The sequence below is a fragment of the Callithrix jacchus genome, chromosome 2, assembly GCF_049354715.1.
Source record: "Callithrix jacchus isolate 240 chromosome 2, calJac240_pri, whole genome shotgun sequence".
Taxonomy (NCBI): domain Eukaryota; kingdom Metazoa; phylum Chordata; class Mammalia; order Primates; family Cebidae; genus Callithrix; species Callithrix jacchus.
In genome coordinates, this window is record NC_133503.1 from 98,191,514 (window position 1) to 98,198,335 (window position 6,822).

General features: G+C 35.8%; 1 non-coding gene across 1 annotated transcript; it reads left to right on the forward strand.

Annotated features, from left to right (window-relative positions):
- The first annotated feature begins 6,330 nt into the window (after window positions 1-6,330).
- On the forward strand, window positions 6,331-6,494 carry LOC118152003 (U1 spliceosomal RNA). Its single transcript, XR_004740380.1, has one exon. It is a non-coding gene; the product is annotated as a U1 spliceosomal RNA (small nuclear RNA).
- Window positions 6,495-6,822: the final 328 nt, after the last annotated feature.

Here is a 6,822-nt window from a genome sequence, read left to right on the forward strand (position 1 = left end):
CTATCTATCTATCTATCTATCTATCTATCTCAATCAGACACTTCACTTATATTTTCTTATCTCTTTAGTGAAACTTGCCATTCCCAAGACTCCACAATTCCTCTTAGCAGTATCGACCCCATTAATTCTTCAGATTTTCCTTTCATTATCAAATTTTACATCAGGGACGGCAAGCCCTTAAATACAATTTGGTTCTTATTTACCAGTTTGCATTTGTTCATTTGTTTAATGGTTTCATGCAAGGTAACATTGTCTCTGCAATGTTATTTTAAGCTTCTTGAGAACACTGAAAATGCTACAGACCCATTTGTATTATCTATAGGTCTGATAAAAATATTAGGCAATTATAGCAGTTATTATGTTATGGATGTTTGATTGACTAAGTCAGATGAGTTGCCTATTAGCAGTTATTCATTGCCAAATATTCACTGAGCTAGACTATGACACCATTGTAGGCTTCAAGAAGGCATTTTTTCAAAATATTTTTCTTTTGCCATGACTGACCTTGAAATCTCTGTCTCACAAAATGGTGCAAATAAGAATCACACAAACAAGCAGATGATCTTAGACTTGCCTTATCTCTGCTGTCTTGGCTCAGAGACTTTGGGATGCCAATTAATATAGTGGTTGTGATGGGCAGAATAATTGTCCCCTGAAGATACTCACATTCTAATCATCAGAACCTGTGAGTATGTTATCTTACTTGGCAAACAGACTTTGTACATGCGGTAAAGCTAAGAATTTTTAGATAGGGAGAGTATCATGGCTGGGCCAAATGTGATCATGAGGGTCCTTAAAAGATGAAAGAAGGAGGCAAAAGAGTCAGAACAGGAGGTGTGAGGACAGGAGCTAGAGGCAGGAGGCAAGAGACAAAAGGAAAGAGAGGTTGAGAGATTTGAAGGTACTCCTTCCACTTGGGAGGAAGGAGTCACCAGTCAAGGAATGCACTTGACTTCTAGAAGCTAAAAAACTTCTTCCTTAGAGCCTCCAGAAAGCATTCAGGCTGCTGACACCTTGATTTTAGCCCAGTAAAAACTGTTTCAGACTTGTGATCTCCAGAATTGTAAGGTACAAATTTGTATGGTTTTATATTTGTGATAATTTGTTAGAGAGCAATCTGAAACTAATACAGTGGTTAAGAATTCAGGCTTTGCTGTTCAAAGTCCTGCCTTTACCTCAGTGCTTCTATCTGTAAAATGGGAATAACGAAAGCATATACCTCGTAAAACCTCATAAAATGGTTGCTTAGCTATGCTTGAGTGTTAATAAATACATATTTGTGCTTTGTATTCTGTTTTCAGTTGATTTTAAAATGTAGGCTATATCTGTCTTTTATACACTTTTGAACTATTTAATTAACTATTCTTAGAAGGAGTAGCTGTTACCAAAAGAACTTACTTCAAAGTAATTATACATGAATAGGTTCTTAAACAAAAATACAAAATGACTGCATTTTTATTTGATTTGAATATTAATAAGAATAGTAGCAGGAACTTACCTCTTATATAGTTTGGATAAATTAAGTATCTTTCTTTACAAAAAGGTCCTAGAATATTAGGGGGATGTGAGACCAAAATCCAAAGAATGTTTCAAGCAACTGTGGAAAAATTTTCATGTTAAGGGAAGTGGTTCAGAATAATTCAGATTGATTGTCTACATAGCTTGAGTTTGCCAAATGATGGCCTAGTTTCCACCACATTCTGCTGTGCAGTCTTTCCTTATAAAGCAGAGTCAGCAAAATCACCTTTAAGTTTCCTGCAGGAACCACAGTCTGGAGTAGAATACATGCCTGAGGCAGCCAGTCCACTCCCTGGCGGCTGACATTTTCATTTTATTTATTCTTGTGTTTTGCATCTAGTAATAATCCACCTATGCTTCCCCATCTATTTTTATGAAACAGAAAGATTAAAAGAAAGCAAAATAGAAACATGATGTGGAAGAATATCAATGTCCCTTTGTGTAAGTCATTATAATGCTACTCGAATCAAAGATACTTATACTGGTTAACTGTTTTAAGACCACGAAAATTGATTGCATCAAATTTTTCAGGCTTAATTATTTTAGAGAGCTTTAAATTCACAGCAAAATGAAGAGGCAGTTGCAGGGATTTTTCGTATATCCCCTGATCCCCATATATGTAAAACAGCCTCTATGACCAAAAACAACCAGCAGAGTGATACATTTGTTACAATTAATGAGCCTGCACTGACACATCATTATCACCAAAAGGCCATAATTTACATTAGGGTACACTCCTGGTGCTGCACATTCTCCAGATATGGACAAAAGTATAATGGCATATATCCATCATGATAGCATAATACAGAGTATTTTCACAACTCTAAACATCCTCTGTACTCACCTATTCATCCTTCTTGCCTCTTGCCAAACTCCTGGAAACCACTGATTCTTTTTTTTCTTGTTTCCATAGTTTTGGCTTCTCCTGAATGTCAAATAGTTGAAATCATATAGTAAATATTCTTTTCAGATTGGCTTCTTTCACTTAATAATATGCATGCAAATTTCTTCCATGTCTTTTCATGGTTGAAGAACTAACTTCTTCTTAGCACCAAATAATATTCCATTGTCTGGATATACCAGTTTATTTACCAATTCACATACTGATAGAGGTCTTGTTGTTTCCAAGTTTTGGCAATTATGAGTAAAGCTGCTGTTAATAAAAACATCCTTGTCCAGGATTTTATGGAGACCTAAGTTTTTAACTCCTTTGGGTAAATACCAAGAAGTCCAATTGTTGGACTGTATGGTAAAAGTATGTTTAGCTTTAGTAAGAAACTGTCATAACTGTCTTCCCAAGTGACTGCACCATTTGCGTTCTGAACAGCAATGAATGAAAGTTCCTGTTGCTCCACATCCTTGCCAGCATTTGATGTTGTCAGTGTTTTAGATTTTGGCATTCTAATAAATGTTTAGTTGTATCTTGTTGTTTTAAATTACGTTGAATTTTTATATTTAATTCTGAATGAAAACCCTGCATTAACTTGATTTCTTCTGTTTACTAAAGATGATCTGTTGCTAAAGATTATACTTTGAATTCAGAAATTTAAAAAATTTTAAATATGTATTTTATATATATATATGTATATATATATGTGTGTGTATATATATATGTATATATATATGTATATATATGTATATATATATGTATATATATATGTATATATATATGTATATATATATACGTATATATATATGTGTATATATATACGTATATATATATATATATATATATATGTATATTACCTTGAGATAAGGTCTTGCTGTGTTGCCCATGTTAGAGTGCAGTGGTGTGACCATAACTCACTGCAGCCTTGACCTTCTGGCTTCAGGGGTATTCCCACCTTAGCTTCTCGAGTATCTGGGAGAGTATAGGCATATGCCACCATGCCTGGCTATAATTTTTTTTTTATAAAGAGACAGGGTCTTGCTTTGTTACTCATGCTGGTCTTGAACTCTGGCTTCAAAATATCCTCCTACCTTGATCTCTCAAAGTGCTAGAATTACAGGCATGAGCCACTGTGCCCAGCCAGAGAATTTTTTACAGTAGATTTGTGCCATCAACTTTCCTTAGCATTCATTGAGTGTAAAGCATTATGCTAGGGAGTGAGGAGGGCTCCTGTGATGCTTAATTTTATATGTCAACTTAACTGGGCTAAAGTCTGCCCTGTTAACTGGTAAAACATTATCTCTGAGTGTGTTTGTGACTATGTCTCCAGAATAGATTAGCATTTGAATCAGTAGACCTAGTAAAGAAGGCCCACCCTCACCAATGTGGGTGTACATAGTCCAATCTGTTGAGAGCCTGAATAGAAGAAAAAGGCAGAGGAAGAGTGAATTCTCTCTTTTCTTGATCTGAGACAGTTATCTTTTCCTGCCTTTGGATATTGGATCCCAGGCCTTTGAACTCCGGGACTTAACCTTTATCCCTCCTCCCCCACCCCTTCAGACTCAGACTGAATTACACCACTAGCTTTCCTGGTTCTCCAGCTTACAGATGGCATGTTGTGGGACTTCTCAGCCTCCATAATCACATAAGCCAATTTGCATAATAAATCTCCTCTTATATATCTATATATATCCTATTGGTTCTGTTTCTCTTGAGAAGCTTGACTTACACAGTTCCTAAAACCTAACACTTCTCAAAATGTAAAAAAGGCAATACAGTTGGGAAATGCCCATGTTTCATTTGAGTTTACAGCACCCAGTTTACTGAGTGAATTGTGGAGAGTTCTGTCATTTGTCATGCCTGGTTATAATTTTTAATTGGTACGACATGTCCCCTGTTCCTTCCAAAGGCCCATCTGTAGCCTTTGCATAGTGATGTTCAACTTCCAAGAGCCAGAAAAAAACTAGAAATAACAAAGAACCACCAACTAAAAAGAAACGTCATCAGAAAAACATTTTCCCATCCTGATGTGGCTTTAATATGTGCCAATTTAACCAAGTGCCAGCCACATTTTAAATGACACACATAAAGCTAAGTCATGGTTGAATCACCAGCAGAAATAAATTTTGTTTGTTCATTTCATTCAACCAATTTCTTCCTATTTTCTCATCTCTCTGTCTTTTCTTCTCTCTTCTGTTATTTTTGGATGCTCAAAGATTGCCACAATGTTTTTTTTCTACTGATTCTGTCACATCTAGCCATTTTTCTTTTTCAAAGTATGATAGATACTATTTATAAAAGCAAAGTGTCTTGAGAAAACTGCTTTACTCTTTTTGCACTGGTCCAGTAAAAGGATAATCCTAGTTGTTATTTGGTTTGTTAAAATCATGTCCTTGTGTAAGAAATCAAACCATATATTTCTTATTGTGCATCCAAGTTTAAGCTATACAATCTTCACAATTTTTTTTGTTATAATTTTTTTTTATTAGACTTTGAGTTCTGGGGTACCTGTGCAGAATGTGCAGGTTTGTTACATAGGTATACACGTGCCATGATGCTTTGCTGCATCTTTTAAGGTATTGATGACAAAACATGTATTAAACCTCTTCTAATCATTTTATTAAGTTGGGTTAATTTGTTCTTAACTATGGCTTGTGTCACTCTATACGGGCTATTTAAGGCAATGTATCAGAGTCTAAATAAGACAACACAAATTTGAAAATAAAAAATATTTGACTAGGAGAATGAGACTGTAAGGGTGGCAGGTATATGCCTTCATACAGCCTATAAGAGCTTATATTATTATAAAACCTGGGCTATAGAATGGGCTCTAAGTTATCAATTATATGTGAATTTCTTATTGTCAGCCTGTCAAAACATACATATTATAATAACATATTTGTTCTTCCAGAGAAACAAATACTCTCTTCACACCTAGGTCTAAGCAAATTATTTATGTGATAATAAGAACACTGATGATAATTTATAACTATATAGGGTTTCCTTTGTCCCAGGTAATATTCTAGGGACTTTTCTTACTTAATGCCTGTAACAATCCTTTGAAGTGGGAACTATTTTATCCCCATTTAAAAAATCAGATAACAGAGTCCCAGACCTGACAAACTCAGTGAAACAGGCAGTTTGAAATACAGCCCATTTACACAGTTTTTTTAATGGTTACTACAGACATAATGGTAGTATATCTAAAAGACTGAATAAACAGCACATTTAAGTTAAGTCAGTGTTCCGTGGCTCAAGCCTATAATCCCAACACTTTGGGAGGCAGAGGCAGGAGGATCTCTTGAGCCCCAGAGTTAGAGACTAGCCTGGGCAACAGTGAAACCCTGTTTCTACAAAAATTATCTGGGAGGGCGTGGTGGCACACACCTATAGTCCCAGCTACTCAAGAGGTGGAGATGGGAAGATCTTTGGGCCCAGGAGGTCAAGGCGAGGCTGCAGTGAACTGAGATCTCACCACTGCACTCCAGCCTCGTGACAGTGAGACTGTCTCAAAAAACAAACAAATAAAAAAGTTTGTGTCAAAATGAGATCATGTTTTTCACAAATGCTGTAAAAATCTTTAAAAAGTCAGACTTACAGAAGCAGAGAATTGAATGGTGGTTACCAGGGGGGATGATGGTGGTGAGGACTGGGGAGACATTCGTCAAAGGATATAAAATTTCAGTTAGGAGGAATAAGTTCAAAGAATCTCTTGTACAATGCGGTGATTATTATTAATAACAATGAATTGTATACTTGAAAGTTGCTGAGAGCAGATTTTACATTTTCCTACACAAAAAGATGGAAAGTATGTGAGATAATGGATATGTTATTTAATTTGATTTAATGATTCCACAAGCATATATATATCAAAACATCATGTTCCACTCCAAAAATATATAATTTTATAATTTTCGTTTGTCATACTTACCTGGCAGGGGAGATACCATGATCACGAAGGTGGTTTTCCCTGGGTGAGGCTTATCCATTGCACTCCGGATGTGCTGACCCCTGCGATTTCCCCAAATGTGGAAAACTCGACTGCATAATTTGTGGTAGTGGGAGACTGAGTTCACACTTTCCCCTGGTTTAAAAAAATTTTTTTTTCATTTGTCGATTACAAAAACAATAAATAATTGCTATAAACAATTTAATAATCTTCTATTACAATCATCTCTTAGTAAACGGGGGCATTGGTTCTAGGATCCTCTCCAACCCTGCATATACACCAAAATATGTGCATACTTAAGTCCCACAATTGGCCCTGCTGAACCCACAGATACGAAAAGTTGGCCCTCCGTATATGTGGTTTTGCATCCCATGAATGCTGTATACTGTATTTTCAATCCTCATTTGGTTGAAAAACATATGCACGTAAGTGGAGCTACACAATTTAAATCTGTGTTGTTCAAGTG